Raw genomic sequence first — 8,993 nt, forward strand, 5'->3', positions numbered from 1 at the left:
AAAAAGCCTCTTTGTACCACTTTGAGTCTACTTAAGAAATAATTAGTGTTGACTGGATCTAATAAAAAGCTAGGCTTTTCAATTTATCATTTTGAATTGAATGTTTGCTATGGAATTTCTTATTCTTCTAATTTCTTGAGAAACAGCAACACCTAAAGATCCCGAGATCATTTCCTTGGAACCCTGCTGATTTCATTCTTACTAAATTCTATAGATCTGAGCCTGTAGTTATTATGAAAATTAAAGGAAAATTACAATTAAGGTGATTATTATAGTAAAACTTTAGGAAAATTAACCTAATCTCTACTGCTGAGCAGATAAATTTTTTTCCTATGGAAAAAAAAGTTATAGCAAATAGTTCACTGAAAGTTTTAATTTTCTGAGTTCTGTTAAGCTGTTAATATTTTAAACTTTATTTCTATGAGAGCCACATTGGCACTAGTCGAGATGTGGTTTCCTTGTAACTCTTGAGTCTCTTTAAAAAAGATGTCAGAAACTACCATGTTTTAGATTCCTTAATGAAGGCAGCCTACTCATCCTGCTTTCTTGTCATGAATAATTAGCACATTAACCTGAGCACAATGGCTTGTTCCACATTTCAGGTTGTGAACCCTTCCTTCTCTTGCATTCTGTTTGATCTGCAAGTACTTGGGAATGGGAGAAGTGTGCAGGATTGGAAACAGCAAAATTCACTTTTCCTGCCAGGGTTTTGCTTGGGCAAACTGCATCTCACCTATGAGAACCACACACGTGATACCCAGAGCCTGATTATGTGTGGAAATTGAAACAGAAGCAATTCAGTTTCCAGATGCCATCCATATTTTCCTTCTCTCTAAAGCTTTTATATTTTTTTAAGAAAAAAATTGGTGTAAGGCTCTAGGTCCTGTGAATTTGAAGCAAACTAGTAAGATAGTAATTAAAATAGCAACAGAGATCAAAACAGGTGAAAGAACAGCAGATGCTGAAGAAATCTCTTACAGAAGAAATTGATAAGACTTCGGTAAATCTTCAGGAAATGAATATCAGTTCTATAAACCTCCAACTGATAATCACAGGGAAAAAAATTAAAGCAAAAGGGGATCTTCTACAAAAATAAAAAGTCAAAGCTTAGAGTAAAACCCAGAGTCAAATCTAACTGTTGCACAGAGTCAAAATTAATCTGTTGCTCTCAGTAGTGTGATCTGCTGTGCTGCACATGTAAAGTTTTTGGGTCATCTCTGGTTGAGCACTTTCTCACTAATTACTGTAATAAAACACTTATGAAATTCTAGTAATCTTTCAAGTCCATTTGATGTGCCTGCAGGAAGCCTCCTTTCTGTTGTTTCCTAATTATTCTTATTTAGAACAATGACCTAAACTGAATTTGTTAGATTTAATTTTTTGGAATATATTTTATGTCAATAGGTCAGCAGGGTCTTAATGTGAGATTCTTGTCCCTGTGCATTTGTGCATGATGATCTGGATCCTCTTCATCCCTGGTCCTGCAGGTGGCCCAGTGTGTGAGTACAGGGAAAAGGCACAGCAGCTGCCTCTCCCACTTGGCATGATTGCCTAGGAGGCAGTTATACAGAAGGAGAAAATTGATTTCTACGTTGGTTCCATGAGAAAAATGAAACTTCCTGCAATTTCTCTCTGTGTGTGTCTCCCTCAGCCTCACTCCCCTTCCAAATAACTTTTGAACCCTTTGGTCAGTTTTGGCCCTGTTGGGTTGGGACGTTACGCTGCAGGGAGTTAATTGAGATGAGTAGATGGTAAGAGGAAAGAGTGTCCATGAACATCCCAGTGAAGAGGAGTCTGTGGCTTAACACCAGAAGATTCATATGGAAAAGGGACATGAATGCTCCAGGTAGATGAAAATGATCTTCTCATTGGAGATCAAACCCAAACCCAAAAAATTATGGGAAAAACTAGCAACACTGTGCTGTGCATAGAACTTTTTGGGTTTCTTTTTCCTAAAGCTATAAAGGAACGGTTTTGGGTTTTTTTAGCCTGTTCCCCTTTGCTGTTTCTTTGCTTGCTGATGCTGCTCTTGCAACCTGAGCTGCACCTGTGAGTCTCTGCAGATTCCTTCTTTCTTAACAAAGAGCTAAGCATGCCTAAAATATATTTCTCTGGATGCAGGATTTACATATTATACATCACACTGTTGTATTTAGTCTGAAAAACTATTTAAGAACTTCTGAATTTTTTTGAATGTAAATAGGAAACTCTCCTTTTTTGACATGTTTGTGTTTGCACTGGTATCCATCTCTAAGTTGAGGTCTCAGCCATGGTTGTATTGTATTTGTCTATCTACAGAGAGATCTTTGGAGCATTTCTACAGGATCTACTGAATTGTTTTACCTGAACTGTGTAAGTGGCTTAATTTACCTCTGAGCTGAGAGGGGCAGCTGGAAACCTCCACCATTTGTATATCTCAGCCCATCTTCAATTATTTTGTAAGTGGTTCTACTTACATTGCATTATTCCAAGTTGAAATGTTTTTGGAATACTCTTTGCTGGTTAATTGGAAAGCTGTTATTTATGGCTTCCAGGTGATTTGCACTGATGGGCATTCAGGGTGGTTTTCTGGCTTCATTTAACCTGCTGGTTTAGAAGTGGGTTTTTATTTTGCAATGGATGTGAGTTTTTCTTTCCACTAAAATCCTTGAGAACAGCTAGTAGATTTCATAGAAAAGGAAAGATAAACTGTCTCTGTATCCTGAGCCTGCTCACAGAATATGCAATCCAGAAATAACATACTGTACAGACTGATGGAGCAAGCACTATGAAAATTTTCCTTTCCTACAGATGTGATAGTTCTCAGAAATCCAGCTTTCATTTATTTGCTCTATGCCAAGTGAAAAAGGGCTCTTTTCAGGATGGGATATTTCAGGGTTTAAATAGTCTCTTTGTACTAAGAGCTCATACACTGATTTTTACTGTTTACGTTTTTGGTAGTTTTCCTTCTTTGAAGTGATAGGGGAAATGGAGCAATCTGCAGCTCACAAGAAAAATCAGGAGGCCAAAGCGACGTGCCCTGAGACTCTTCATTGTCTTTGCAGTTGTGATCCAACAGTCCCTGTGCTCCTGCTCGGTGGCCCAAGGTGTCAAACCCACTCTGATCCTTCTTCTGAGGCAGCATTTAGTTGTCTTTCATTTAGTCAGTGACTAAAAATGAAAGAGATCACATCTCAGATAATGTTGGAGAGTTTGTTTGTTTGTTTGTTGACTTGTTTCACTGGTTTAAGGAAAAAATGAAAACTCCTTTGGTCACTAAAGGAAATCAAATAGCCAAGATATTCAAAGCTTTGATCACAGTCTTGAGTCTAAAAGTCTAATAAACAAAGTAGCACTGCAAACAAACATAAGTTGAAGTGTTAATAACAGTAGCTGATTACCAGCTTTATGGCTGGGATAATTTTTCTGGTTTAAAATAAAGGAGCTAGCAGTATAAGAAAACCATTTTGAAAAACTAGCAAAAACTTGCTTTTCTGGGCACTACCTTCTACCTGCTCCTTTGTTGCTGCTCTCATGAAGAAATCAGATGAGCTGATGGCTGCAATGCGTGCTCTTGAATGATAAGCTAATTCTTAGTTACACAGCTGCATCTGGAAAGGTCAACAGAGGACAAAGGTCATGGCTCCAGTAATGATACTTCCTTGCATCTTAAAAAATTCACAATTTTTTAACAGTTTTCATTTAGAAGCTGATAGAATAATCCCCCTCAGTAGTTTAATGCCATCAGTCTAAAAGTATTTTCTTTGAACTGCTGGCCACTGCTTTATTTGTTTATTTACCTATTATTTTGGGAGAGGAGGAAGCGGGTGTAAGGGGAAACCAGGAATTGCTGCATGAGAGCTGACCTGTCTTGGGTATCACACCAAACAAACATCTCTTGGGAATGTTCGAGGTGTGGTTGCAGCTCTCCCAGCACAAGGGACAGGCTCTGGGACAAACAAGTGAGGCTTGGATGTATAACATTAAAACTCCATGTTCTTGAGCATAGAAAACCTCTTGAAGAAAAGTCCTGCCCTGTTCACAGTGCAACTGCAGTTCTGTGATCATCTTAAGCTATTTATTAATGTATTAGCTGGTTTCATTACAAGCTTTTTTCCCCCAGCCAGTTCCCCACACAGGCAATGGGAGCTTGTATTGGCACAGGGGATACAGCAACAGGCAGCAGATGTTAGCTGGGAGGTGGGAATGCTTCTTTCCACGGAGGCCACTTATGTGTTCAGAGAGTTTGAGAAACCCACAGCCTCAGGAACTGCTGATACACAGCTTCCAGCTGTGTGGGAACTCTCCTTACAGCCACATGATGGTATTTACCTAAAGGGCTTCATTCCCCCTCTTACCAACCATATTAACAAGGAATTCTTTGTAAGAAGCCTGGGCTACATTCACTTTCAAACCACACATACATCTCAGAACATTGCTTATAGCAGTATTTTAGGATTTAGTACTTTACCTTGTTGTTGGCAATGTGATTTTGTGACCCTGGACTATAAAGTCAAAAAGTGCTTTGTTAGTGACTTCTGAAGAGTAGGGATTTCATCCTGAGTTGGCTTTACAGTACAAACACAAATATTGCTCATGATTTCTGCCCTCTAATAATGATTTCATCTTGGGAAGAGACTACTGTGACAAGCTCACCCCTCTATGTTAGTGAAGTAGTTAAAATGCAGAGCTGTTCAGAGTATAATTTAATGTCTTTTGCAACCTTGGAGGCGAGTGACCTTGCTGCCCTGGCTAAATTCCAGTTTACATCATTACAATCAACTACTTAACCCCTCAAGGAACTGCTGAGCAGAGGCCAAAGCTAAATCTGCACTGGGATATTCACAGAAAACAATGTCCTGCAGGGATTCTACATTGGGAGAGGTGTTTGCTCTGAAGCACTGGGGTGTTAGCAGACTTGTAAATTGCTGCCTTTGTTTCTGCCATCACCAGAAAGACTCAGATACTAAAGGTAATTAGCACGGAGTACAAACAAGAACAGAGAAAGGGCAGGCTTTAGGACTATCCAGAAATGTATTAAATGACCCTGACAAGTTTTGCCCTTGAAATTATAAATTAGTCAGAACAATATATGCAATTAGCCCAAAGAAGGGAACAAGGACAGTTCTGGTGTTGTTTAGGCCCAGGGAAAAGCAAAAATAAAAGTTAGATGATATTTTATTTAAAGGAAATAAAATAGCATGCTTGCTTTTTTTTTTTTTTTTTTTTTTTTTTTTTTTTTAAGTGATTCTTACCAAAGAATAGCATAGAAATTTTACAGGAAAGGAAGGTTGCTTTTATAAGGAAAAACTGTGTTGTCAGAATAGGTGAGCCCTGAACAGATTCCATACCATAGAATGACTTTTATCAGAGGTTTGCAAAATTAGACAAATACATGTCAAGAATAAATATACCTCAGTTACTCTGCTTTGGGACAGAAGGTCTGTTCAGGTTTCTCTGAGTTATATTTGAAGCTGTTGTTTTCCTCTATCTTGTGTTCTGCTGGTTCTAATTCTGGCTGTTAGCATGTGTTTTAGAAGGCTCACTGCAGGCTGGCATTTGGCAGATTGAGGTATCTAAAAGAGCCTCCCCAAGGCTACACAGACAAACGATTGTTAGGCTGAAATACAAAGATCCAGGTGATTCTAAAACACGTGGCACAATTTGCAGGGTTTTTTCCCCGTTCTTGAACTCAGAAATCCATAGCAACTGCTGTTTAGTAATATCAGCCCCTTTCTCATAGCTTTCCTGCCAAGTCTGCCCACCAAGGACAGGGCACGTGTTGGAGCTGCTGTTAACTAATAACTGGTTTGGCCTCCCAAAATACCAATGAAAGAGAAGTGATCTTCAGTCTCTGTGGAACTACACTTCACTGGAACAAATGGGCTAAAAGTATTGGTCGCCTCCTCTGCATTTCCAGCAGCACCTGGGCAGTCTCAGGGAAGCAGCCTCCGAGTCAAAGGCCACTGCCATGATGTACTCCGGAAGGCCTTGACGATATATTTATTTTTTGTAATACTTGCTATAGCTGCTGGAATTTCAGGCCCTCATCTTCATCCAACCACTTGCCTGAGAGGAAAATTTGGGAAGTAAACAAGTTCCCTTCTAGGCACCTTGCCACCCTTGTGTGGTCTGTCCCTCAGCCTAAATAAAGCTGTGACAGCTTCTGTGAAATCTGCTGTCCTGCTGTGATACACAAGGCACCCACGGGTATTGGACACTGACCTCTACATGTTACAGAGGCATTTTCTTACCTGTTGTATTTATCACGAGGAATCATGAGATTAAGTTAAATCTCCTTCTCTAGGGTCTTCTGTGTAAAATATTTCCATTAAAGAATAATAATATCCTTGTAAAGTAGCCCTTAGAAGGAAGAAGCAGGAGCCAAAAAATCAAATGAAGATTTAACTTAGGGCATCACAGTAAATGTGGGGCCCATTCATGGTTACTGAGATAAAAGATTAAAAAAGAAAAGTAAAAGAAATGAGGAACAGCGGAGAACTGTTTTAAAACTAAAGTATTCCAAAGCAGCCACAGATACATCAGTAGCAGCCATCCCTCTGTATTCTTCACTGCTGTAACTGCAATATCAGCCAGAAGGCATTTTCTACAAGGTTGGTCAAGAATGTGCCTAGTAAAACTGTAACCAGAAATATATTTCCTTCTTGAGCAGAAAAAACACAGAGAACTAAAAACTGAGGGCCCTCTTTGTTATCCCAGTACATTCAGTCTGCTGTGCAAAGCAAAACCAAGTCAGTAAAGACAAAAGATTTAAGTCTAAAAGTTGTATCTTGATTGCTAACACAATGCACTGCTGCCTGAACACAAAACTGAACTGCACCTTCAGATGCTGACTTGCATGTGAATTGTCTCTTGGTCATACCAGCTTGGTTTCCAGGAAAGCACTTGACTTTCACAAGAACATGTGAATTTAAGAAACTCCACATGAACGGATATTAAGGTTTCTTCCTTTAAAGCCACACTTAAGTGTTGCTGACACAGTAACACAGCACCAGGCTTTGATACAGAGCTTTTGCAATAACTTGTGTATAGATCTCTGCTCAACTCACACTTGTTTTTCACAGAGCTGAAGTCTGATGTTATTTTAAAAAGAATAGACACACTGAAAGGTTTTTGTTTCTTAATACAGTGCATATTTTGAAGGGGGGGAAAATATATTTACTTTTTATTTTCCTGTACTTTCTTAATCTTTCTGAGTTTTCAAAACTTATCATTTGTCAGTTACCATCTTAAATAATTTTCCCTATTTGTTCTGTTGGAACTTTTCATTTAGGAAAAAATCACTGGGTCTGAGGTTCTGAAAAGGCTGTATCAGTTTCAGCTCTGAACATAAGAGGGATGGAAATAAAAATTGGTAATATTTGGGGAGCTGTGTTTGTTTGCTTCAGCTACATATACCATGAGGTTATCTACAAAGCTGTTACACAAAGGGAGAAAAATGCAAAAGCAGAAAACTGGCCAGAGTTGTGATAGTTTCCCTCTCTCCCTGTAATTCTGTTATAGAAATAAGAGAGACATGAACTTACAGGCAAACTAACTTTGAAGAACTTTTACAGGTTCTAGAATGTTATTTTTCTGCATACCAAGGCCTAAACTAGAAAGCAAAATGCCTAGTTATTAAAAACTTTCCTTAAAATTCTCAGTAATACTAGTCCTAGTAAATAATCTATGATAGAAGAAAATGTGCCTCACAGTCATAAGAAAGGGTAGTGTGAAGAGGGTGGTTTATTGTATACACTGACTTTATTGTATGAGAAGATGCAGGAGCCCTTTGCTACTGGGGGACTAAGTTAACCCCAACTGGTTTAGCCTGAAACTGGATCAATTAACTGTTTTTCACATTCATGTCTGATGAGAAGGAAATATAAAGAGTGTGCAAGTGACTATCATCACTCAATTCAAGTTACATGACAGACATTCCAAGGCTCTTTAAAGAAACTAATGTCTTCTGAACTATTTTTATCCCTACATTACAGAATTAAAAGTTTCTACAATAAATAGTTTTAAACTAATTTTTGGCTGGTTGCTTTGCCTTTTTTTTTTTTTATGAAGCCAGCACAGATCTATTGGTAGAATTGTTTTCAGTACCCCTGTCTTATGGCACTGTTTCCATTTCTCAGGGTTTTTAGACTCACCCCACATCCAAAGTACCTCACTCCTAAATGTCCAAGGCACTGTTGTGCCACATTCTGGGTACTGCTACAACATCCATTCCTCCCTGGCTGCAGCCTGGGACCTGTTTAACCCCACAGCAGCTGATGATGGCCCTGCCAGCACACCAAGGGAGCAAGCACCACCTTTGTGTTAAAATGGGAAAGGTAAACATGATAGAAAAATAATTTTGAGGCGCCTTCCTTGATGTTTAAGGATGAATTTAAGTATTTTGATACATGGGTGGAAGTGACAGATTTTGTCTGCTGCAGGATACATTCCCCCTAAAAAAGTTAAAAATGTTGCCACTAAGTGCCTTCCAGAGAAGCAGAGTCCAGAAAAAGCAGAGTAGGGAGAACTCAGGTTTCACTGAGTGCTGGATCGTTCTTGTTCCAGCATTTTTAATCTGAATAGTTTTAGCAAAATATTGTTTCTTCAGAGCTTTTAGTGACCTGTGCCATTTGCATCCACTTGCCTTCATACTGCAGCAGCAGAGGAGATTATCTTCACTCTTAGGCCCTTGAATTCACCCATTTCAATCCAATTCTACACTTTGATATATATAATTAAGTGTTATACAGGAATTCCAGTTGATGCATTAAAGGCCTATTAAACTGGCTCTTGCATGAACTGATGCATTTCCTACACGATGCAGTTGTCTTGGGATTTGGAAAGGTTTCATTGTGTTCTGAGCACCCTCCACCTAAGAATCTCCATACTCTGTGAACTCCACAGAAGATTCCTATCTGTATTCTCTAACCAGGCATGTTAAACCACTTCTCACCTGTCTCAATATCTGGAGAGGAACTTCTAGGGAGATTTGTTACTTACCTGTATACAGC

At 38.9% G+C, this 8,993-nt stretch overlaps 2 long non-coding RNA genes across 2 annotated transcripts in view; both read left to right on the top strand.

The window, feature by feature from the left end:
- The window catches only part of LOC131579781 (uncharacterized), a 41,174-nt gene that overhangs the window by 20,511 nt on the left and 11,670 nt on the right, over positions 1–8,993 (top strand). The gene's annotated exons all lie outside the window — the stretch shown is intronic.
- Positions 1,734–3,326, top strand: LOC131579782 (uncharacterized). The gene is made up of 3 exons (XR_009277773.1): positions 1,734–1,846; positions 2,299–2,438; positions 3,045–3,326. It is a non-coding gene; the product is annotated as an uncharacterized LOC131579782 (long non-coding RNA).

Source organism: Poecile atricapillus, chromosome 5 (assembly GCF_030490865.1).
Source record: "Poecile atricapillus isolate bPoeAtr1 chromosome 5, bPoeAtr1.hap1, whole genome shotgun sequence".
NCBI lineage: Eukaryota > Metazoa > Chordata > Aves > Passeriformes > Paridae > Poecile > Poecile atricapillus.